Source organism: Pristis pectinata, chromosome 31, assembly GCF_009764475.1.
Source record: "Pristis pectinata isolate sPriPec2 chromosome 31, sPriPec2.1.pri, whole genome shotgun sequence".
NCBI lineage: Eukaryota > Metazoa > Chordata > Chondrichthyes > Rhinopristiformes > Pristidae > Pristis > Pristis pectinata.
In genome coordinates, this window is record NC_067435.1 from 18,380,669 (window position 1) to 18,405,199 (window position 24,531).

Sequence of the window (24,531 nt, forward strand, 5' to 3'; positions counted from 1 at the left end):
GGAGGAACTCAGCAGGCCAGGCAGCATCTGTGGAGAAAAGCAGGCGGTCAACGGTTCGGGTCAGGACCCTTCTTCAGGACTGAAGATAGGAAAAGGGGGAAGCCCGATATATAGGGGGGGAAAGCAGAGCAGTGATAGGTGGACAAAAGACGGGAGGTGGGGTGCGCACAAGGTAGATGCAGGTAAGAGATAGTGATAGACAGGTGTGGGGGAGGAGGGGAGAGCAGATCCATCGAGGGAAGGGTCAAAGGTAAGGAGGAAGTTAGGGGGGGGGTTTGAAAAAATAGAGATAGGCTAAGAGAAGAAAAGAAGAGGCGTGGTTGGGTGTGTGGTGGGGGGTGGGGTGGGGTGGGAATTACTTAAAGTGGGAGAATTCAGTGTTCATCCCATTAGGCTGCAAGGTCCCCACACAGAACCTTGTTTGCAGAGCACCTGTGCTCAGTCCACAGGGGCACCCTGAGCTCTCCCTTGCCTGCCACTTTAATTCCCCACCCCACTCCCATGTGACCTTCCGGTCTGTGGCCTCCTGTACTGTCAGACAAGACCCAACACAAGCTTGAGGAACAACGCCTCATCTTCTGTCTGGGCACGTTGCAGCCTTCAAATTCTCCATGTGTAGATAACTCGTTCTTTATGTCTGTGTGAGGACTGGCCATCACTTTTGCTGAGTCCTTCCCTTTTTTTTCTACTTTTTTGTATAATCTGGCCTGATGGATTTGCCCCACTGCCTCACCATTAGCAACACATTATACAGATAATGAAGCCGAACCAGAGCTTATCTGCCCCTTACCTGTCACATTAGGGTGAAGCTGGATGATCCATCAGGGAAAAACACACACAATATGCTGGAGGAACTCAGCAGGTCAGGCAGCATCTATGGAGGGAAATTAACAGACGTTTCGGGCTGAGACCCTTCATCAGGACTGGGAAATGTTCATTTCCCTCCATAGATGCTGCCTGACCTGCTGAATCCCTCTAGCATTTTGTGCGTGTTGTTCCAGATTTCCAGCATCCGCAGAATCTCTTGTGGGCCCATCAGGGATGTTCCCTCTTTCACCCATCCCCTTCGCCCACCTTCCCTGCTACCGGTCATCTGGACTTCACCAGTCCAAAGTCAGTATTGGTATTGGTTTATTATTATCACGTGTACCGAGGTACAGTGAAAAACAGCGTCTTGCATACCGATCATACAGGTCAATTCATTACACAGTGCATTGAGGTCATACAGGTAAAAACAATAACAGTACAGAGTAAAGTGTCACAACTACAGAGGAAGTACAGTGCAGGTAGACAATAAGGTGCAAGGTCACAACAAGGTAGATTGTGAGGTCAGAGTCCATCTTATCGTATAAGGGAACTGTTCAATAGTCTTATCACAGTGGGATAGAAGCTGTCCTTGTGGTACGTGCCCTCAGACTCCTGTATCTTCTGCCTGATGCGAGAGGAGAGAAGAGAGAATGACCCGGGTGGGTGGGGTCTTTGATTATGCTGGTTGCTTCACTGAGGCAGCGAGAGGTAAAGAGTCCAATGAGGGGAGGCTGGTGTCATTGACGCGCTGGGCTGTGTCCACAACTCTCCGCAGTTTCTTGCAGTCCTGGGCAGAGCAGTTGCCATACCAAGCCGTGATGCATCCAGATAGGATGCTTTCTATGATGCATTGGTAAAAGTTGGTGAGTGTCAAAGGGGACACGCCAAATTTCAAATGAAGTGTCTCAACCCGAAGCGTCGACTGTCCATTTCCTTCCACACATGCTGCCCGACCGACTGAGTTCCTCTGGTGTTTTGTGTGTTGCTCCAGATTGCGGCAAGTGCGGTCTCTCGTGTCTCCTCTGGGCTCTTGGTGCATCAGTTCACAGGCATTTCTCGATATTGTGAAGTAGAAAACAAACACAATTGCAAAGAAACAGAGGGATGTAGGAATGAATGTCGAAAGGCTGTGGAAGGGAGCGGGGCAGTTGGTTAAGGAGGTATACAGGACAGTGGCCAAGGTACCAAATACAGGACCAGGGAGGTGACGTTTCATCAGCTGGACACACTGGTTAGGTTGCAGTTGGAGGACTTGCACAGTTCTGGTCGCCACACAACAGGATCTCATTGGCTGGAGAGGATGTAGAAGGGATGTACAGGATACTGGTGGTTTAACTCGGGGACAGATGGTGTAGGATGAACCTCTGTGGAGCAGGGGAGACTGAAGGGAAATGTAATCAATATTATGGGATGCCTGGATAAGATGTACAAAAAGGGCCTATTTCCCTTAGCAGAGGGTAATAATTACTGATGTAAGGTAACTGGTGGCAGAATTTGAGAGGAAAGGGGAGATACTTCACCCAGGGTGCATTGGGTGGATGCAGAAATAGACGTCACATCCAGGAGGGACGAGGGTAAACGACAGGGGGACGGACTGGGAGCTGGTATCAGCTCTTTCTCAGTCAGCATGGGTGTGATCGGCCAGACAGCCTTCAGTGCCACGAAATTCATCACCTCTGTGACTGCTCGCAGACCGAAGAGCTGGACAGCAGACAGCCTCGGATGACAGGTTGCGAGACACCCCTGACCTAGGACGAGGCCTTCACTCTTGACGTGTATTTTTCAGTGGTGAGGTTGGGTTGGTTGCCTATCCCTTCTGAACTGTGTGACCTACTCGGTCAAGTGAGAGGGAATCCATCACACGGGTGGGTCTGGAGTCTCACGCAGGCCGGGTGAAGACAGCTGACCTCCCTTCTCCGGGATTACTGAACAGGAATTTCTCTGTGACAAGCCCGTGGCCCTGTGGCCATCAGTACCAATGACAGGCGTGTTTTGTTCTATTTCCCAATTATTAATGGGACTTGGCTTCCACGGTGGGTGTGGCTGTACATTTAAACAATGCTAGTGTGAAGTCTGGATTCCTTGAATCCAGAACATTTTTTTAAGATATCTTTATTAGTCACATGTACATCGAAACACACAGTGAAATGTATCTTTTGCGTAGAGCGTTCTGGCGGCAGCTTCCAGCACAGCACGCCCACAACTTCCTAATCCGTACGTCTTCGGAATGTGGGAAGAAACCGGAGCACCCGGAGGAAACCCACATGGTCACGGGGAGAATGTACAAACTCCTTACAGACAGCGGCCGGAATTGAACCCGGGACGCTGGCGCTGTGATAGCGTTATGCTAATCGCTACACTACCATGCCAGTGTGAGACCTGTAGGTTAACCCTTTGATTACAGAGCATTCCTGGTGCTGGTGTGAGAGCTGTGGATTAACTCTTTCATTCTGGAATGCCTCAATGGTGCTGGCAACTCTGTAGAATAATGTGTGGATACTGGAATATTCCATGGTGCGTCCAGAGAATTTGGGTAAAGTGTGATCCAACCAGATCCATTTTCACCCCCTCCCATTTCTGGTTCCATCCACCACTACACACACAAAGTTCACCCACAGACTCCCCCACCCCCCTCCCCTACACTCCTATCTGGTTCTAGTTGCATCTGCCATACACCTCTCCCCTAATGGTCCCCATTCCCACCTCCTTTACTTATTGGCGTCCAGCGCTAAAAGCCCTTCGTGTTCCTGCTTATCTCCCTCCCGCAGCTGTTTCCATCTACCTCCACCTGCCACTGTCTCCCAGCTCCTCCCCGTCCTGGCGCAGCCTGCCCGTCATCTTACACCCTTCCTCAGTCCACCAATCACCTCGAGCCCCTGTCTCACCACTGCCCATCTTTATACCGGCCATCTCCCCTCTCCACTCTCAGTCCTGATGCAGGGTTTCGACCTGAAACGTCGACATTTCCTTTCCCCTCACAGACGCTGCTCGACCCGTTGAGTTCCTCCAGCAGACTGTTTGTTGCTCCGGATTCCGGCATCCGCGGTCTCCGGTGTCTCGATCTAGCCGGAGTGCTGGAGGTGGGAAGCCCCAATGAATCGATGGGTAAATGCGTCACCCTGGGTCCTGTGGAGGGAGAAAGGTCCCGGATTCTACACCTGGGCCCAGCAGATCACAGAACCCACTGGGAGGGCAGATCCCACATGGATTGCCTGGGATATGGGGAAGCTGGATCCAGGGGAGATCTTCTCCACAAACTGTGCTCCTACAGGAAGTTACTGGATGTCCTGTATGTTGAGAAGGAATTGGAACAAACCCTAGATCCTGTGTGACCCTACGCCCACCGTACATAGATGTCACCCACTGCCGGAAGTCGAATAACGTCAAGGACGTCTCTCTGCTCACACATGCTCCAGCTGCCGGGCTGGAGTTGGGTCTGGGTCCCGGGTCCAATCTGCCCCGGACTAACCATCTCCCTTCTTCTACCTACGGTGTAATCCTGACCCTCTTGGACCTCACTGGTCCGGGTCACTGAGCACTGCTACTCATTGAACCAACCACCCCACAGTGAGGGGACAGTCAGCGAGTTCTGCCCCAAACTCATGGCATCAGGACGGAAGCAACACAGCAGGAGTCACCAGCACCTCCTCGGCCTTGGCTGGGCCCAGTCCCACAGCAGAATGAGAAGGGTGGCAGTGTTAGTCGACTGCACCACGTGGGTGAGAATGGCACAGGGGATCCCAAAGTGAAAGGATGCCTGCTACATTGCTGCCTTTGTCCGTCTCCACAGCAGAGGCCCCAGGTTTCCAGTGACACTGGTCATTGGTGATTGGTTCATTATTGTCACATGTACTGAGATACAGTGAGAAGCTTTTGTATGCATGTCATCCTGACAGATTGTTCCATACATAAGTACATAAGTTAGCGTAACGCTATTACAGAGCTAACAATCCAGGTTCAATTCCAGCCGCTGTCTGTAAGGAGTCTGTATGTTCTCCCCATGTCTGCGTGAGTTTCCTCCGGGTGCTCCAGTTTCCTCCCACATTCCAAAGACGTGCAGGTTAGGAAGTTGTGGGCGTGCTATGTTGGCACCGGAAGCGTGGCGACACTTGCGGGCTGCCCCCAGAACACCCTACACAAAAGGTGCATTTCGTTGTGTGTTTTGATGTACCTGTGATGAATAAAGATATCTTATCTTATCTAATGTCGAGGAAATGCAGAAGGAAAGTAATAACAGAATACAGAATATTCAGTTACAGAGAAAGTGCAGTGCAGGCAGACAAGTAAAGTGCAAGGGCCATGATGTGGTAGATTGAGAAGTCAAGAGTTCATCTTTAACAGCTTCTACCTCACTATTGTAAAACTATTGAATGGACCTTGATAAAGATGAACTCCTGATCTCCCAACTTACCTCATCATGGCCCTTGCACCTTATTGTCTACCTACACTGCACTTTCTGTATAACTGTAACACTTTATTCTGCATTCTGTTATTGTTTTCCCTTGTACTGCCTCAATGTACTGATATGATGAAATGGTTTATCTGGATGGCCTGCACATAAAAGCTTTTCACTTATCTGGTGGTATGTGTTCTAAAGCGTTTGTATCTTCTGCCTAATGGAAGAGGGGAGAAAAGAGAATGACAGGGTGAGGTCTTTGATTATGTTGGCTGCTTTCCCCAAGCAGCAGGAAGTGTAGAGGAAGTCCATGTAGGGGAGGCTGGTTTCCATTATGCACTGAGCTGTGTCCACAACTCTCTGCAGTTTCTTGCTGTCTTGAGTAGAACAGTTGCCTTACCAAGTTGCGATGCATCCAGATAGGATGCTTTCTATGGTGCATCAGTAAAAATTGGTGAGGGTCATCCAGGACATGCTGAACTTCCTCAGCATTGGCCAGTTGCTGTGGTCTACAGCTGAGGGTTGCAGACCCGGAGGGAAGGAGGCGTTGGATGTTCACACCCAGGGAGCCTGCCTCCTGGCCACATCAGGATACATAGGAAGGCGCTCACCTTAAAAGAGGTGCCGGCCGCTGGGTAGAAAAGTCAAAGAGTTTGCAACAGTTAAATAGTGAGTGGGTGCGGGTGGGGAACTGCCTGGTGGGAGTGGCGAGAGGCAGGGCTTGGGGAGTCAGGTTGCGTGGAAAGCGCCGGGTGAAGGTTCTTTGTCGAAGTTGGTTGGAAGTGTTCCTGTGTGAACGGACCTGCACCTCCCGCTGCAGAGAGAAATTAACGGCGGGACATCGGTCAGTCTCTGGGTGACAGCGTGCTTGGACACTCGGCACAGAGCTGTAAGTGTGATCTGATTACTGCAAACCTTCAAATGCAAAATGCATCTTATTCTTTGCACTGAAAGGTATCCCATGGTCGGTTAGTCTGGAGATTGCAAGCTGCCAGTGAGTTAAACAGTTACTTCATGAATTCCTATCGCAGCTCTGGATGTTATGTTAAGACTGGCGCGACAGTGGCTGTGCTCTGTGTCTCACACCTCGGGGGTTAGGTAGGTTGACGGCTGACACTGGCGGTATGGGAGCTCCGCTAACTCCACACCAACGGCACGGGGGCTGCGGTCGCACTGGGACTGAGCCCGAGATGCGGGAGAGACTGCGGACTCGTTGCCCGGGGCAGGGCGGGGCACCGTGTGTGTGTGTGTGTGTGTGTGTTTCTGTGTGTCTCTGCGTGTCTGTGTGTGTGCGTGTGTGTCTCTATGTGTGTGTGTGTCTCTGTGTGTGTATCTGTGTGTGTATGTTTCTGTGTCTCGGTGTTTGTGTGTGTGTGTGTGTCTGCCTGTGTGTCTTTGTGTGTGTCTGTGTGTGCGTGGGTGTGTGTCTGTGTGTGTGTGTGTGTTTATGTTTCTGTGTGTCTCTGTGTGTCTGTGTCTGTGGTGTGTGTGTTCATGTGTGTGTGTCTCTGTGTCTCTATGTCTGTGTGTGTCTGTGTGTCTGGGTGTGTATGTTTCTGTGTGCCTGTGTGTGTCTCAGTGTTTGTGTGTGTCTGTGTGTCTGCCTGTGTGTGTCTGCGTGTGCCTCTGTGTGTGCGTGGGTGTGTGACTGTGTTTGTGTGTCTGTGTGTATATGTTTTTGTGTGTATGTTTCTGTGTGTTTGTGTGGGTCTCGGTGTTTGTGTGTGTGTGTGTCTGCCTGTGTGTCTCTGTGTGTATCTGTGTGTGCGTGGGGGTGTGTCTGTGTGTGTGACTGTGTGTGTGTCTGTGTGTGAGTATGTGTGTCTCTGTGTGTGCCTGTGTGTGTGTACTTGTCTGTATCTTTGTCTGTGTCCGTGTGTGTCTGTGTGCATGTGCCTGTATGTGCCTGTACTGTGTGTGTGTGTGTCTGTGTGGGTATATGTCTATGCATGTGTATGTGTCTGTGTGTTTGTGTCTGTGAGCGTGTCTGTATGTGTGTGTGTCTGTATGTGCGTACATGTGCGTGCGTGAGTGTGTATGTGTATGTATGTGTGTGCATGTTTCTGTGTGTCTATGTGCATGTATGTGTCTGTATGTTCATTTGTGTCTGTATGTGTGTCTGTGTGTGTACGTGTGTGTGTGTACGTGTGTGTGTACGTGTGTGTGTGTGTGTGTGTGTGTGTGTGTGTGCGTGTCTGTGCACGCTCCCAGCGCCGCCCCACTCGGGACACCGGGCTTCACTTTACAAAGGGGCGTTGGCTCAGGTCAGGCTGCAGAGTGGTTGGGGAGGAGTGGGGAAGGGGTTCACAGTGAAATTTAGGGTCAGGGTGAGATTCAGAGGGTCAAGGTGATGATCAGGGTCAGGGCCAATGTTCAGGGTCACTGTTCAGGGTTCAGAGTGAGATTCAAGGGCTCGGTGAGGGGTTAAGTTTAGAGTGGGCATTAGAGGGTCAGGATCAATGTTCAGGAAGGTCAAGGTTCAGGGTGATTTTCAAGGAGTCAGGGTGAGGTTCCGAAGTCATGGTTAGGGTTCAGGGGTCAGGGTGAATGTTTGGGGGTCAGGGTTAGGGTTGAGGGGTCAGATTGAGGTTCAGGGGTTCAATGTTAGGGTTCAGGGGTCAGGATATGTTCAGGGGTCAGGGTTGGGGTTCAGGGGTCAGTGTGAGAGTTTGGGGGTCAAGGTTAGGGTTCAGGGGCCTCTGAGCTCTGAAGAGAAAGCCTGTGGGTGTGGGGTGACTGGCCTCCAAACACGGGCGGGGGGAGCTCGGTTCCAGGAGCCGCCTGTCACCACATTCAGTGCCTGTGGTTCTGATGCCAGAGGCCTGGGAGGGGGCACCTTCCTGTTCCAGAGCAGGACTCTCGCTGCATGTTTCCCAACACAATCAACACCTGGCAACACAGTGAGTGGCGGCAGGCCCAGCCCAGCAGCCTCCATAACCCCCAACGCAAGGCAACGTGAGCACTGCTCTGTGTAAGGAGAGAGATCACCACCGAGGTTGGAACAGCTGAATGGGCCGGCGCCTGCACGTTAACCCTTTGTGAGCAGGCAGGAAAGTTCCCCAAACAGGCTCGATCGAGAGACGCCTCCAGTTCCACTGGGGTGGGGAGAGTCACAGATGTCAGTGCCAGACACAATACACTGACCGTCTGATACACCCAACAGTACCACAAACCCAGTACAGTGCACATGTCACACACCCAACACCAACAGCTGGGTCATCGCCATGTTACAGGCATCACCCACACTCATTACAGGCGTCACCCACACTCATTACAGGGGTCACACAAACTCATTACAGGCATCACCCAGACTCATTGCAGGAGTCACCCACACTCATTACAGGCATCATCCACACTCATTATAGGGGTCACCCAAAGTCATTACAGATGTCACCCATACTCATTACAGGTATCACCCACGCTCACTACAGGCATGACCCACACTCGTTACAGCGGTCGCCCACATTAATTACAGACGTCACCCAAAATCATAACAGTGGTCACCCACACTCATTACAGGCATGACCCACACTCGTTACAGGGGTCACCCACACTCAAAATGGGTCACCCACAGGCATTACAGGCATGACCCACACTCACTACAGGCATCACCCACGCTCATGACGAGCACGACCCATACTCATTACGGGGTTCACCCACACTCACTACAGACAAGTTGATCCCCTGACCCATTATGTGTGTCATACTCAACCTGCCCATTGCAGACTGGATATTTCACTGGCTCCTGCTCTACAACCCACCCCCAACCTTTTTAAAACATTTCATTGTTTCCCTGCCATCCAGTACACACCTGTAATGGGTGGAAGGGAATGACATGCTCTGCACGGGGCGGGGTGTGATTGCAAGCACTCAGTGTTTCCGCAATTGCAGTCTCTCATTTCCTTCCTTCCATTGCAGAGAAGTCATTCATTCCAGCCAGTTGTGAGCAGTCCCTCCCCTTCACTCGTTCCACAGACCTCATACCCCCAGCCATTCCAGACGTGTCATGACCTGTCACCCATTAAACAGGGGTCAGTGGTCTCGCCCACCAACTGTGCACCAGCCCTCTTATCCACTCCGGAAGTGGTATGCGCCTCCCCCACCATTACAGTTGAATCATTCCTTCCCCTCCTCCAACAATCACATAGGTATCACCCTCTCAACCATCACATACACGTCACTCCAACCTTTGGGGACATTTCTCCAACCATTACATGTACGTCACCTCGACAACCATTGCACCCATTTCATTACCTTCCTTCAACTTTCCCTCTCAGGCATCACCCACACTCACGACGAGCACGACCCATACTCATTACAGGGTTGACCCACACTCATTACAGACAAGTTGATCCCCTGACCCATTATGTGTGTGTCATACTCAACCTGCCCATTGCAGACTGGATATGTCCACTACAGTTCTTGAGTGTTCTGAGGTGTCTGAATGGGCCCAATGTGGACCCACAGACTCTTCCCCAGATGGAGTGAGGGGGACTGGCAGGACGGGTGGGTGGGATCTTTACGAGGTGATCCTCTCCTTCCAGCAGTTACATTGGGCCTCTACACTTCATCAATCCACCACCTCGAGACCTCAGTCTCATCCTGGATGCCCTCCACCTGTCACAGGTGTATCATCCTCCTCATAGAGTCACAGAGTCATACAGCGCAGAAACAGGCCTTTCAGACCATCATGTCCATGTGGACCATCAAGGATCTATCCGTAGTAATCCCATTTACTCGCACATAGCTTACTGTGCCTTGGCCATTCACGTGCCCACCCAGATACTTTTTTAATATTTAATGACCATTGAACGGTTCCTTTATACAATGAGATGGACTCTGACCTCACAATCTACCTTGTTGTGACCTTGCACCTCATTGCACTGCACTTTCTCTGTGGCTGTGACACTTTACTCTGTACTGTTATTGTTTTTACCTGTACTACATAAATGCGCTCTGTACTAACTCAATGTAACTGCACTGTGTAATGAATTGACCTGAACGATCGGCATTGCAAGACAAGTTTTTCACTGTACCCCGGTACAAGTGACAATAATAAGCCAATACCAATACCAATTCCAATAATGTGAGAGCCTCTGTCTGCGCCTGTGCATTCCAGATCCCAGCCACCCTCTGGGTGAAAAACATTTCATCAGATCCCTCTAAACCTTTCACCCCTCACATTAAACCTATGTCCTCTGATTTTAGAGGGATTCATTATGAAGAGGTTTCCTTCTGTCTACCCTATCTAGGTAATTCGGTACACCTCTCTCAGCCTCCTCCGCTCCAGGGAAACAACCCCAGCCTCTCCAGTCTCTCCTCACAGCTGAAACACTCCACCCCAGGCAACATTCTGGGGAATCTCCTCTGCACCTTCTCCAGTGCCTCCAAGTTCAAGTTCAAGTTTGACTTTATTGTCACAGGCGTACATACCCAGGGTATAAATGCCAGTGAAAATTAACTCTTTGCAGCAGCAGCACCGTACAGTACACACACAAGTTAACATAGACTTAAGTTAACATAAATTATACATAACTTGCACGACAAGATAAACCTGATGACACCAGAGTCACAGAGTCACACAGCACAGAAACAGGACCTTCGGCCCAACTGGTCCATGCCGACAGAGATGCCCCATCCAAACTAGTCCCATCTGCCAGTGTTTGGCCCATAACCTTCTAAACCTTTCCAATCCATGTAGCTGTCTTTTAAAAGTCGTTATTGTATCTGCATCAACCACTTCCTCTGGCAGCTCATTGCACATGGATACCACCCTCAAGTTCCTCTTAAATCTTTCCCCTTTCACAAACCTATGCCCCCCAGTTCGTGATACCCCAATTCTGGGAAAAAGGCTGAGTGCATTCTCTCAATCTATGCCTCTCATGATTTTATACACCTCTATAAGATCACCTCTCAATCTCCTAGGCTCGAAGGAATGAAGTCCTAGCCTACCCACCTCTCCCTATAACTCAGTCGCTCAAGTCCTGGCAATATCCTTGTAAATCCTTTCTGCATCTTTTCCAGTTTAATCACATCTTTCCTGTAGCAGGGTGACCAAAACTGAACACAATAATCCAAGTGTGGCCTCACCAGCGTACTGTACAACCACACCATGACCTCCCAACTTTTATACTCAATGCCCTGACTTATGAAGGCCAACATGCCAAAAGCCTTCACCAGCCTGTCTACCTGTGACTCCACTTTCAGTGAACCATGTACTTGTACTCCGAGGTCCTTCTGTTCCACAACACTCCCTACCTGTGAAAGCCCTACCTGGATTTGACTTTCCAAAATGCAACACCTCGCACTTATCCACATTAAACTTCATTTGACATTCCTCGGCCCACTTACTCAGCTGATTAAGATCCCCCTGTAGTTTCTGACAACCTTCCTAATTGTCCACTAGTGCAAATTGAGAGAAAGTGAAGTCTGAAGTAGTGTTAGGGTTTTTCAGGTCGGTTCAAGAACCTGATGGCAGTGGGGAGAAGAGTGAATGTCCGGGGTGGGTGGGGTCTTTGATTATGTTGGCTGCTTTACTGAGGCAGTGAGAAATGTAGACAGAGTCCATGGAGGGGAGGCTGGTTTCCATGATGTGCTGAGCTGTGTCCGCAACCCTCTGCAGTTTCTTGCGATCAGCGGCAGAGCAGTTGCCGTACCAAGCTGTGATGCATCTGGATGGGATGCTTTCTATGGTGTATCGATAAAAATTGGTGACGGTCAAAGGGGACATTCCAAATTTCTTCAGCCTCCTGAGGAAGTAGAGGTGCTGGTGAGCTTCCTTGGCCGTGGCATCTGCGTAGTTGGACCAGGGCAGGCTATTGGTGATGTTCACTCCTGCGAACCTGAAGCTTTCAAACTTCTCAGCCTCGTTGATGTAAACAGGAGTGTGTGCACCGGCCCCCTTCCTGAAGTCAATGACCAGCTCTTTGTTTTGCTGACATTGAGGGAAAGGCTGTTGTTATGACACCATGTCACTAGGCTGTCTTATCTCCTTCCTATACTCTGACATTGTTATTTGAGATTCGGCCCACTACAGTGGTGTCATCTGCAAACTTGTAGATGGAGTTAGAGCAGAATCTGGCCACAACGTCATCAGTGTATAGGGAGTAGAGTAGGGGGCTGAGAACGCAGCCTCATGGGGCACCAGTGTTGAGAATAATCATGCCGGAGGTGTTGTTGCCTGTCCTTACTGATTGTGGTCGGTTGGTCGGGGACTCAAGGATCCACATGTAAAGGGAGGTGTTGAGTCCCATCTAGGAGTTTGGTGGCAAGTTTGCTTGGAATTATAGTATTGAAGACAGAGCTGTAGTCAATAAACAATAGTCTGTCTTGGTGCCTTTACTGTCCAGATGCTCCAGAGATGAGTGTAGGGCCAGGGAGATGGCATCCATCGTAGATCTGTGTCGGCAGTAGGCAGATTGCAGTGGGTTGAGGTTGTCTGCGTGCCATGACCAGCCTCTCGAAGCACTTCATGATGGTGGATGTCAGAGCCACCGGGCAGTAGTCATTAAGGCATGTTACCTTGTTTTTCTTAGGTACGGGTTGATAGTGGTCTTCTTAAAGCAGGTGGGAACCTCAGATTGAAGCAGAGAGAGATTAATACCCCCGCCAGCTGATCTGCCCAGGATCAGCTAGAAAGGAAGGCATGCCCATTGGAAAGTTTATAAACAGGGAGTAGGACGTCAGATCCTTCAGGGACCCTCGCCTGCTCCGGTCTGTGTGTGACTTCAGGCCCACTACTGGGTGTGGTTAACCTCTAACCAGTATCACCCGCCAATCCATTCATTTGTATCAAACTGCAGTGTGAAGCGACAGTAATAGAACCAGGTTTCAACCAGGTGCCAGCAGCAGTCACAGTGAAGAGGCTCTCACTCAGTCAACCTGCCAAAGTCCTCCTCAGGGTTGGTGAGGGGCTGGTGCTTAAATTTGGAGAGCTGTCCCTCGGGTTGGTCAGGTAACAGCGTGACCCATTCATACTCCCAGCCACAACCAGACTCTTCCATTACAGGGTGACTACAGCACAGTCCTTTTGGGACAAGGTCCCACTGAGACCACGCGTTAATATGTTGTGTGACCATTACACTCCGCAGAATGGGATAGAGTCAGGCTCAAAATTGGGCACCCAGCAGTAGAAATATGCAGCAGCACAATGTTCCCGGCACATCTCCCACCCCACCGTTACCGTGAACACAGGGGAACAATCCTGGGTCAATGAGGAGAGCAGAGGGGCATGCTGGGAGCAGCTAACTCAGGTGCCAAGCTGGTGAAGCAGCAACACAGGATCTGACACACACACACACACACACACACACACACACACACACACACACACACAGCGCGCCGTGAGCAGAGGGAGGTGACCCCACGACCAATGAGTCAAATCAAAACTCTGCACTCACCGTCCCCTTCACCAGAGGTGCCAAGTGGGTGATCCACCTTAGCCCTCTCCTGACATTCCACCATCACGGAACCAGCCCTGACTGGCAGGAAATGGCCGAGACTACCAGAGACAGCAAAGGCTTCAAGGGGCAAACTCTGTCCTCACTGCAGTGCTGAAGACCATCACTCCAGGACTGTCTGCTCCAGCCCCATCACTGGTATCTGTTTGGTAATGTGGAATTTGCCCAGGGACATCCTGCCCACGAGAAGCAGGACAACCCGATCTAGTTAAGTACAGCCCAGTCAGTCCAGGGACCCAGAGAGGAGGTGAGAGTGACTGCCCTTGACAACAGGGCAGCATTTGACTGAGTATGGCCTCAAAGTGCCCTGGTGAAGCTGGTCATTAGGGTTGAGAAGAATAAATCAACATAGGCAGGAATCATACCTCACACGCCGGAATATAGTCGTAGTTTTTGGAGCAGGGTCATTTCAGCTACTTGCTCAGTAACTAACTTGTTGCCAATGATCAGAGCTTTTGAGCTCACTGGATGCTCAGCACAAGGTGATTAATGGGGAGATGTTTGTCACTGATCCCAGCACTTTGCTCAGGATCCAGGGCCACCGGGAACGGGAGGTCATTGTCCATTCTCACCCTCCACCCAACAAAAACCTTCAAAGTTCCTTCCAACCCAACACCCATGCACTTCAGGTGGAGAGGTCTCGAGTTCCAGCAGCTTTTGTTTGAGAACAAGTTTCTTGATTACACACCAGACCGAGACCTAACCCACCCCCTTGACATTTCCCCACAGAAGGAAAACGCAGACCCAAAATTCCTTCACACACCTCAGGGGAAAGCAACCTGTGGTAGAAAACAGGCCTGTCCCAAAACAGAACAATACTGGCCACATCTCAGGCAAGAGGATGCTGAGGAGCTCTATTTATGGAGTAACATCACACAATAGCAGTGGTACAAACTTTGACTCCTGACTTTAAGACAGGATTTTTGTTTGCTCTAGTGTCTTATTTCCAACACAAAACTTTCCCAATTTATGTCAACAGCTCCCAGAATTCATCTCCTGTGTGATATTCAATCACACATGTAAACAATTGCTCGCTGATCAACCAGGTTTCACTCAACCTCTTTCCCCTGAAATCCTGTAACTTAGAAAATCATCACCCAACCCGGGTGTTGAACCCACGGCCCTGAGGCTGGGGCAAATGATCTACTGACTGAGCCAGCCAGGCTTGCCAATGTTAGTCTCCTCTCACAGGACAAGTTCTAATTATACTCAGTCAGCTCCGACGGGTAGGCCACATCCTTCACATGCCTGACACCAGACTCCTGAAGTAGACACTCTATTCCAAGCTCCATCAGGGGAAGACATTACCAGCGGACAGAAGACATGATTCAGGAAGTGCCCCAGAGCCTGCTTAAAGAGTGTAACGTCCCCACTGCGAATCCCTGGTCCACGATTGCTCAAAGTGGACGACGAGCATTCAGGTGGGAGGGAGAGCCCCAGGTCGATGCATCAGGTGCAGACAGAGAGCTGTGTGAGAGGCAGAGGGAGTGCACCGCCTCACAACCTCGTGGCTTGTGTCCAGCCCGTCAGTACCTCCGTAGAAGGGTCGGCAGTTCCCGCGTCAGCCTCAACTCCTGCAAAACCAGAGTAGAAACAAGGCATCATCGATCCCCAGGGACCGCCTTAGAAGAAGCCATCGCTGAGTCAAACAGCACAGAAGTAGGCCCTTCGGCCCACTATGTACATGCTGACCATCCAGTACCCATCCGTACTGATCCCATTCACCAGCACTTGTTCCGTAGCTTGCAGTGCCTGGGTGATTCAAGTGTTTGCCCAGATGTTTCCTAAATGTTGCGAGAGTCTCTGCATCCGCCACCTTCTCAGGCAGTCTGTTTCAGAGTCCCACCACCCTCTCAGTGAAAATAAAATCTTCCTTCCATCCTCTCTAATCTTACTGCTTACCTTAAACCCACCGCCTCTGGTTGCACTCACCTCTGCTAAGAGGAAAAATATCTACCCTATCTACCGTTCTCATAATCCTATATGCCTCCAACAGCTCACCCCTCAGCTTTCCTCCTCGAAGGGAAACAAACCCAGCCGGTCCAGTCTCTCCCTGTGACTGAGACAGAAAAAGTTATTTCAAGGACCCAACACTCCTGTCACCTCCAGCCTAACGACTGCGCCGGGACTGCTTTCCCCGACGGTCACTCTCACCGCATCTCGGACCTCTGCCTCACCTCACAGTCCGCTGCTCACTGCTGCTTTACCGAGGTCGCCCAACTCACACACCGAATCGGCTTCTCCTCTAGTCCAAAGGTTTGAGCAGCGTGTCCGTGGGGATCTGGAGGCAAGTAGAGATGACACCCGTGTAATATTGCTTGGTAAAGAGAGCTCCCAGCAAACCACTGCCTGAAGCACCTGCCTGTAGCCCAGGAAGATGCTCCCATACACAAGGACCATGCCCCCTGCGCATACTGTGGAGGAACAGAGGGATCTTGGGGTTTGTGTCCGTAGATCCCTCAAGGTTGCCGTGCAGGTCGATAGGGTTGTTAGGAAGGCGTATGGAGTGTTGGCCTTTATTAGTCGGGGTATTGAGTTCAAGAGCGGCGAGGTGATGTTGCAGCTCTATAGAACTCTGGTCAGACAACACTTGGAGTATTGTGTTCAGTTCTGGTCGCCTCATTATAGAAAGGATGTGGAAGCTTTAGAGAAGATGTAGAGGAGATTTACCAGGATGTTGCATGTCTTATGAGGATAGGTTGAGTGAGCTGGGGCTTTTGTCTTTGGAGAGAGGGAGGATGAGAGGAGACTTGATAGAGGTGCACAAGATGATAAGAGGCAGAGATCGAGTGGACAGTCAGAGACTTTTTCCCAGGATGACAATGGCTAACATTAGGGGGCATAATTTTAAGGCAATTGGAGGGAGGTATAAGGGGGATGTCAGGGGTGAGTTCTTTACACAGAGAGTGGTGGGTGTGTGGAACACACCGCCGGCAGAGGTTGTGGGGACAGATACATTAGGAACATTTAAGAGACTCTTTGATAGACACATGAATGATAGAAAAATAGGGGGCTATGTGGGAGGGAAGGGTTAGATAGATCTTCGAGCAGGATAAAATGTCGGCACAACATTGTGGGCCAAAGGGCCTGTACTGTGCTGTAGTGTTCTATGTTCTATACTGTTCACCAGCCTCTTCAGACCTCCTGCACCACCTCCTACTCCCTCTCTCATTACTGCAGCTTCCATCCTTCAAGAAGCAGCGCTCCCCATTGACTGGATGATGCTGCTTGAAAGAGCTGGCTGCCTCGGATGCAGCTGCTAGGCTAAGTGTAGCAGCTGCAAGAACTTGCAGTGGCCCAAGACAACCGTGCACGTTGAAAGTGCCAGAGAGCAGCATTACATGGGGAGACTTCCTGGGAATCTTCACAGGGGAACTTGAAACAGAAGATTGCATTGTTTATTGAACTTCTGTAAATAGTGTTAAGGTGACTCACAACACACTTCTAAGGACATTAAATGTAGTAAGGCAATTTCCAGACCAGTTTCGTCACCTACCCAATTGAATCATGGAGTCATCCAGCACAGAAACAGACCCTACAGCCAACTGGTCCATGCCGACCAAGATGCCCATCCCAGCTGGTCCCATTTGCCCATGTTTGGCCCAAATCCCTCTAAATAGCGTAACGGTTAGTGTAACACTATTACAGCGCCAGCGACCCGGGTTCAATTCTGGCTGCTGTCTGTAAGGAGTTTGTACATTCTTCCCATATCAGCGTGGGTTTCCTCCGGGTGCTCCGGTTTCCTCCAACATCCCAAAGACCTACAGATTAGGAGCTGTGGGCATGCTATGTTGGCGCCGGCAGAGTGCGACGCATTTCACTGTGTGCTGCGATGTACATGTGACCAATAAATAAATATCTTAAATATCTAATATCTTATTTATCCAAATGTCTTTTAAATGTAATTATTGAAGCTGCCTCAATGACTTCCTCTGGCAGCTCGTTTCATATATGTACCACCCTCTGGGTGAAGGAGTTACCCCTTAGGTCCCTTTTAAACCTTTCCCCTCTCACCTTAAGCCTATGTCCTCTGGCCTACCCTGTGTGTGCATGTCTACGAAAATAAACTTAAACTTTAATTTGAACTTTTTTTAAATTCCCTTTCCCTGGGGAAAAAGATAATGTGCATTCACCCTATCCATGCCCCTCATGATTTTATACACCTCTCAATCTCTTACACTCCAAGGAATAAAGTCCTAGCCTGCCCAACCTCTCCTTATAACTCAGGTTCTCAAGTCCTGGCAACATTCCTGTAAATCTTCTTTCACTCTTTCCAGCATAGCGGTGTCTTTCCTCCAATAGGGTGACCTAAACCGTACACAGTACTCCAGATGCAGCCTTACCAACCTCCTTTAAACATCCTAAACAATACAGGAAGATCCTCTCCCTCACCTTCCTTGAACAAGTCAGTGGATTAATTTGTGAACTTCTGTTGCGTTCATGATGCATGGAGCCCATGTTCAAACACAAACCTTCCTTCGGTATTCAGCACCACCAAACAATTCCATTCACTTCGATTACTTTTATATCTAAGTACTGGCTTTTCTTAAAAAACAGAAAGTGCTGGAAATTCTCAACAAATGAGACAGCACCTTATGTTCCTGTAACAAATCAGAAGGCTATTCAGCCCACTGGGCTCATGCTAGCTCCCAGGGAGAACAATCCCATCAATCTCATTACCCCTCCTTATTCTCTCTCACACACACCCATCAACTCTTTGGTTCTACTTATCATTAACTTTCAGTAAGGGGTAACTTACAACAATCAAGCCCATTCTCCCTGGTGTTGAGAAGAATGAGAGAAATCTTATTGAGACGTACAAAATCCCCATAGGCTGGGCGCAGGGAAGGTGTTTCCCTCGGCTGAAGAGTCTACGACCAGGGGTCACCGTCTCAAAATAAGGAGTTGGCTGTTGAAGACTGAAATAAGTACACAGAATGCAGAACAGTACAGCACAGGAACAGGCCCTTCGGCCCACCATGTCTGTGCCGACCATGATGCCAAATTAAACTGAAACACGTCTGCCCGCACGTGATCCATATCCCTCCATTCCCTGTGTATTCATGTGTCTATCTAGGAGCCTCTTATCCACCACTATCGTATCTGCTTCCACCACTATCCCTGGCAGCCTGTTCCAGGCACCCACCACTCACTGTGTAAAAATCTTGCCCCGCACACCTCCTTTAAACTCTCCCCCTCTCACCGTAAATGCACGTCCTCTAGTACTTGACATTTCTACCCTGGGAAAAAGATTCTAACTCTTTACCCTGGCTATGCCTCTCATAATTTTATAAACTTCTATCAGGTCTCCCCTCAGCCTCCAATGCTCCAGTGAAAACAACCCAACTTAGTCCAACCTCTCCTTATAGCTCATACCCTCGAACCCAGGCAGCAACCTGGTAAATCTCTTCTGCACCCTCTCCACAGTCTCCACATCCTTCCTGTAATGGGGCGACCAGAACTGCACACAGTACTCCAAGTGCAGCCCACCAATTTATACAGCTACATCATGACTCCTTGACTCTTATACTCAATGCCCCGACTAGTGAAGGCAACCACTGAGTTCATTCACAATGGTGCTGAAGTAGCAGATCAGCCATGATCTTAACCAATGACAGAGCAGGCTCGAGGGGCTGAATGGTCTCCTGCTGTTCCTGTTTCCGGCGTTCCTATGACTTGCTGATTATCTGAGCTTGTTGAACTTGATGGTGAAGCTCAAGAGGCCCCTACCATGCCCAGAGAGAGGAGGAGGTGCAAGTGCCCTGAATTTACACTGGGCTTCACTGGAGGAGGCCAGAGGCAGAGACCTGAGAGACAAGGATGTTGGAGAATCAAAGAGACGGGCACCTGAAGCTCAGGATCACAAGCTCCATTCTCATTTTGCTTCTCGGCCTTTTCCTGCTGCGATATTCGGAACCATTGCTGCATTCAGCTCTTCCTGAGAAGGTGCGGAGGATTATTTCCTTCCACTGCCCAAAACACAACCCCACCCTGAGCAGGGAGGAGGTCCAAGTCTCCAGCAGTTTCTGTTCTACTTCGGGTTTCCAGCATCTGCAGAATTTTGCCACTTTTAGTGACTTCTGCATTGGGAGCTTGGCAGTTTCCCCACTGTAATGTATAAACAGAACGTGCTGGGAACACTCAGCAGGTCAGGCTGCCTCTGTAGTGGGAGAAACAGAGTTAACGTTTCAGGTTGAAGACTCTTCATCAGAACTGGGAAGGGGACAAACAAAAAGCTGCAGGGAGGGTGGGGAGCGTGTCTCTGAGAGGGTGAAACCGCGGTGACCACAGGGATAAGCAATAAACATATTATCTGGTTAGTGAGTGAATGGAAGCTGTTAGAGAGTGAGAACAGAGACAAAAGAGTGTGGAAGTTGTGAAATGAAAGTGTGTGAGGAGTTAACCAGCAGCAGTGAGGAGTTAACCAGCAGCAGTGAGAAGTTAACCAGTAGAAGTGAGGAGTTAACCAGTAGAAGTGAGGAGTTAACCAGAAGCAGTGAGGAATTAACCAGCAGCAGTGAGGAGTTAACCGGTAGAAGTGAGGAGTTAACCAGAAGCAGTGAGGAACTAACCAGCAGCAGTGAGGAGTTAACCAGTAGAAGTGAGAAGTTAACCAGTAGCAGTGAGGAATTAACCAGCAGCAGTGAGGAGTTAACCGGTAGAAGTGAGGAGTTAACCAGCAGCAGTGAGGAGTTAACCAGTAGAAGTGAGAAGTTAACCAGTAGCAGTGAGGAATTAACCAGCAGCAGTGAGGAGTTAACTGGTAGAAGTGAGGAGTTAACCAGCAGCAGTGAGGAGTTAACCAGTAGAAGTGGGGAATTAACCGGCAGCAGTGGGGAATTAATCGGCAACAGTGAGGAGTTAACCAGTAGAAGTGGGGAGTTAACTGGCAGCAGTGGGGAATTAACCGGCAGCAGTGAGGAGTTAACCAGCAGCAGTGAGGAGTTAACCAGTAGAAGTGAGGAGTTAACCAGTAGAAGTGAGAAGTTAACCAGTAGCAGTGAGGAATTAACCAGCAGCAGTGAGGAGTTAACCGGTAGAAGTGAGGAGTTAACCAGTAGAAGTGAGAAGTTAACCAGTAGCAGTGAGGAATTAACCAGCAGCAGTGAGGAGTTAACCGGCAGCAGTGAGGAGTTAACCAGTAGAAGTGAGGAGTTAACCAGTAGAAGTGAGAAGTTAACCAGTAGCAGTGAGGAATTAACCAGCAGCAGTGAGGAGTTAACCGGTAGAAGTGAGGAGTTAACCAGTAGAAGTGAGAAGTTAACCAGTAGCAGTGAGGAATTAACCAGCAGCAGTGAGGAGTTAACCGGTAGAAGTGAGGAGTTAACCAGCAGCAGTGAGGAGTTAACCAGTAGAAGTGAGAAGTTAACCAGTAGCAGTGAGGAATTAACCAGCAGCAGTGAGGAGTTAACCGGTAGAAGTGAGGAGTTAACCAGCAGCAGTGAGGAGTTAACCAGTAGAAGTGGGGAGTTAACCGGCAGCAGTGAGGAGTTAACCCACAGCAGTCAGGAGTTAAGTCTCACCAGTGAGGCATTACCCAGCAGCAGTGAGGTGCCCTGACGGAAGGTGAAGTGCTGTTCCTCAAGCTCACACTGGGCCTCACTGTAACTGTGCAGGAACCACAGACTGAAGGTCCGAGTGGGAATGGGATGGACAACTATGGTGGCAGTAACAGGTAGCTCAGGGTCACCCTGTGGTCTGAGCGGAGGTGGTCACCCGATCTGCATTATTTCTCCACTATAGAAGATTGTGAACATTGTAAAACCAGGCACAGTCTGGGTGACCACTTTGAACTAATTGAGCAAATAATTGAGAAACTAAATTTGAACAATTTCTTCTCAGGGAGAAAGTCTCTCAGGATATAATTGTTTGAACATTTGAAGCGCAGCTCTGCCCTACACAGAGTGGGTGGGGATGTGGTGTGTGTCAGGCAGATACGGCAGAGCTATGGAGAGTTGCACTGGGACGGAGAGCATGTCAACGGACCAACCACAAAGCCATATGAATTTCTTGTATCTCCTTACAATGGCAAAGGAGCCCATTTGGCCCGTCGAGTCTAAGGCTGGTTGGGCAGCTGAAGCCATGGCAACCACTGGTGGGGTGAGGAGAAATTAGATGCTGCAGAGGTCAGAGGTGGAGGAGCACAGAAATCTCCAAGGATTAACAGAGTTACAAAGCTGTAACAGGACTCCCGAACAGGGATGGAAGTGTGAGATCACAGCTCGGCTTTACTTAGAACCAAAGTAGGTCAATGGTCACAGGAATGAGTAACGAAATGTTCGTCCTTTCTTCCTCTAACTCAATCTCTCCCCCCTCCTTCTCTCTCTCCCCTCTTATCTTCTTCCTTTCTCACTTATCTCTTCCCCTCACCCCCTCTTTGTATGGGGGGGGCGGGGGGTGGGTGGCAGGGGGGAGACTGACTGGGATCCCTCCCACAGCCGGAGCTTCCAGTTCGAACTTTTGAGCTCTCTTCCCCAAATCTTCCGAAACTCAGCTCTCACATGAGCTGTCGACCATTTCCTGACCCCCCCCCCCCCCCCCCCCCCACCTGTCCGGAGAGTGAGTGGGAGAGAACGAGAGTGTGGGGGCGGGGGATTGAGGGGAGAGAGCTGGAGAGGGGAAAGGGAGAGAAAGAGAGAGAGATAAAGGGAAGGAATCTAGAGAGAGGAGAGAGGGAGAGAAGGGGAAAGAGAGGGAGAGAAGGGGAGAGAGAGAGAGAAGGGAGAGAGGACAAATGGGAGAGAAACAGGACAAAGAGAGGTGAGAAATAAAGGAGAGAGACATAGAGAAAGAACTTCTGATCATCACTGCCATGACCGTTGACCTACACTGGTTCTCAGTCAAGCCAAGCTGTGATCCTGCATTATTTTCCTCTTGTTCTGGAATCCTGTCCACCTCGGTTAATTCTCCGAGATTTGTGTGCTCCTGCACTCTGACCTTTGCAGCATACAGATGTTCCTTGCTGCACCACTGGCTGCCATGCCTTCAGCTGCCCAGCCTCCCCGAGCCTTTCCGTTCTCTTTCTTAATTTAAGGCGTTTCCTGAAGCCGAGCTCTTCCACGGAGCCTCGGATCATCAGGATTCATATGTCCTTAAAAGGCCTGATGCCAGATCTTTGTTTGATCGCGCTCCTGTGAAAAACGGCTGGTGAACATTCAGAAATAAAAGGAAATTACCCATCAGGGGCCTTTAACGTGCAGTCACTAGTGAAATGTAAGAAACACTGAAGCCAATCTGCACAGCAAGATCCCATAAACAACTGTAAAATTGATGTCCTGATAATTTTCTACTTTTAAACCTGCGAGGAGCTTGTGTGTGCCAGGATTTGAAGTTGGGCCAGGTATCTCTCAAAGTCACCTGAGATGGCAGCTGTAGTCTCTGGAGGGGATTTACTGGGGTGTGTTTGAAGCCCATAATCTGGTGTCTCAGAGCTGAGTGCTACAGCTATTGAGTGACCAACAGGCCACAGCTATTGAGTGACCAACAGGATGAATGGTCTGCAAAACCTCCTGCTCTGAGTGACTCTGGAGCCGTACACAAGCACAGAAGGATCCAAAGTCACAACTTCCCAGTTACACTGTATAAAAGGCGCAGGAAGCTGGTTCCCTGGAGCAGGGCAGCTGTGCTGCCAGCCATTCACGAGGCACTTCTGTTTAATATCAACCTCCCCTGCCAAACTTAACCTCATTTGCAAAAACCGTAAATCGAAGTTTAAAAGCATGAAGCGAACCCACACCTTGGTCCTCCCGGCCGGGTTTGTGTGGGAGAGCTGTGCTTGCAGACGGCACCTGTCTGACAGGCTCGGTCAGAGTTATGGAATTGAGTGGACTGGATCAGATGCAGTCGGGCCCAGTGCAGGCACAGAGCTGCCCCAGTGTCCGCTGCTGGTCTCCAGTTGCTTATGTGTTGCCCCTCCCCCAGCCCCCCACTCCCTCCCTCTTCCCCCAGCTCCCTTCTCCACTCCCTCCCCCCACACCCCCCACTCCCTCCTCCACTCCCTCACAGTCCCCCACACCATCGCCCACTCCCTTGCCCTTTCCCTCCCCCACTCCCTCCCTCACACCCTCCCCACACCCTCACGTCCTCCCCAGTCCCTCCCTCACACCCTCACCCTCCTTCACTCCCTCTACCCACACCCTCACACCCTCCCCTACACTCTCCTCCACACCCTCCCCACTCCCTGCCTCACACCCTCCCTCACACCCTCCCTCACACCCTCCCCACACCCTCACCCACTCCCTCTCCCCACACCCTCACAGCTTCCCCCAAACCCTCACACCTTCCCCCCCACCCTCACACCCTCCCTCACACCCTCCCCACTCCATCTTCCACTGCTCCATTCTGGATCACAACTTGCATCAAATCATTTCTCACCTCCCGTTAACCTTCCCGACAATTGCCCTCGATTGGATTTCCCACCATGGAGCCCTGCTCCCGGGGGATCCAATTCTCCCAGCTGCTCCATCAACATGACTTCCACTAAGTCACCCATTCCAGCTGCTGGAGCCTCCCCGATTTCAGCCGCCCCAGTGCTGGGGGCGGGGTCCTCGGCTCTCCCGGCCCAAAGCTCTGGAATTCTCTCTACAATATCCCTGACTTTTCGACTCAACCCCCAACGGAGGTTTGCAAATATCAGTTGGAGTGGTGGAGAAATCTGCCCTTGTGACTCTGACACAACCCCTCCTCCAAATCTCCCTTAGCCCTTGTTACCTCTCCCCCCTCCATATCCCCTCACCTCCTCTGCCATCTCCCTCCATACCTCCCTCATCTCCTGCTGTCCCACATCTGTTGACGTATGTGGACCCCTCCAGTTTCATCTGCTTGAGCGTCCCTGATGTCAATCCGCCCCACCTCTGCGGCTGGGACCCT

General features: G+C 50.3%; 1 protein-coding gene across 2 annotated transcripts in view; it reads left to right on the forward strand.

Moving 5' to 3' along the window:
• The first annotated feature begins 5,604 nt into the window (after nucleotides 1-5,604).
• LOC127585015 (asialoglycoprotein receptor 1-like) overlaps nucleotides 5,605-24,531 on the forward strand; it is a 55,366-nt gene continuing 36,439 nt past the window's right edge. The window contains exon 1 of one of the 2 annotated variants that reach the window (XM_052042123.1): nucleotides 5,605-6,092. The gene's annotated coding sequence lies outside the window, so the exon portion shown is untranslated. The remainder of the gene's footprint in view (nucleotides 6,093-24,531) is intronic. The other variant, XM_052042124.1, reaches the window with a different exon arrangement.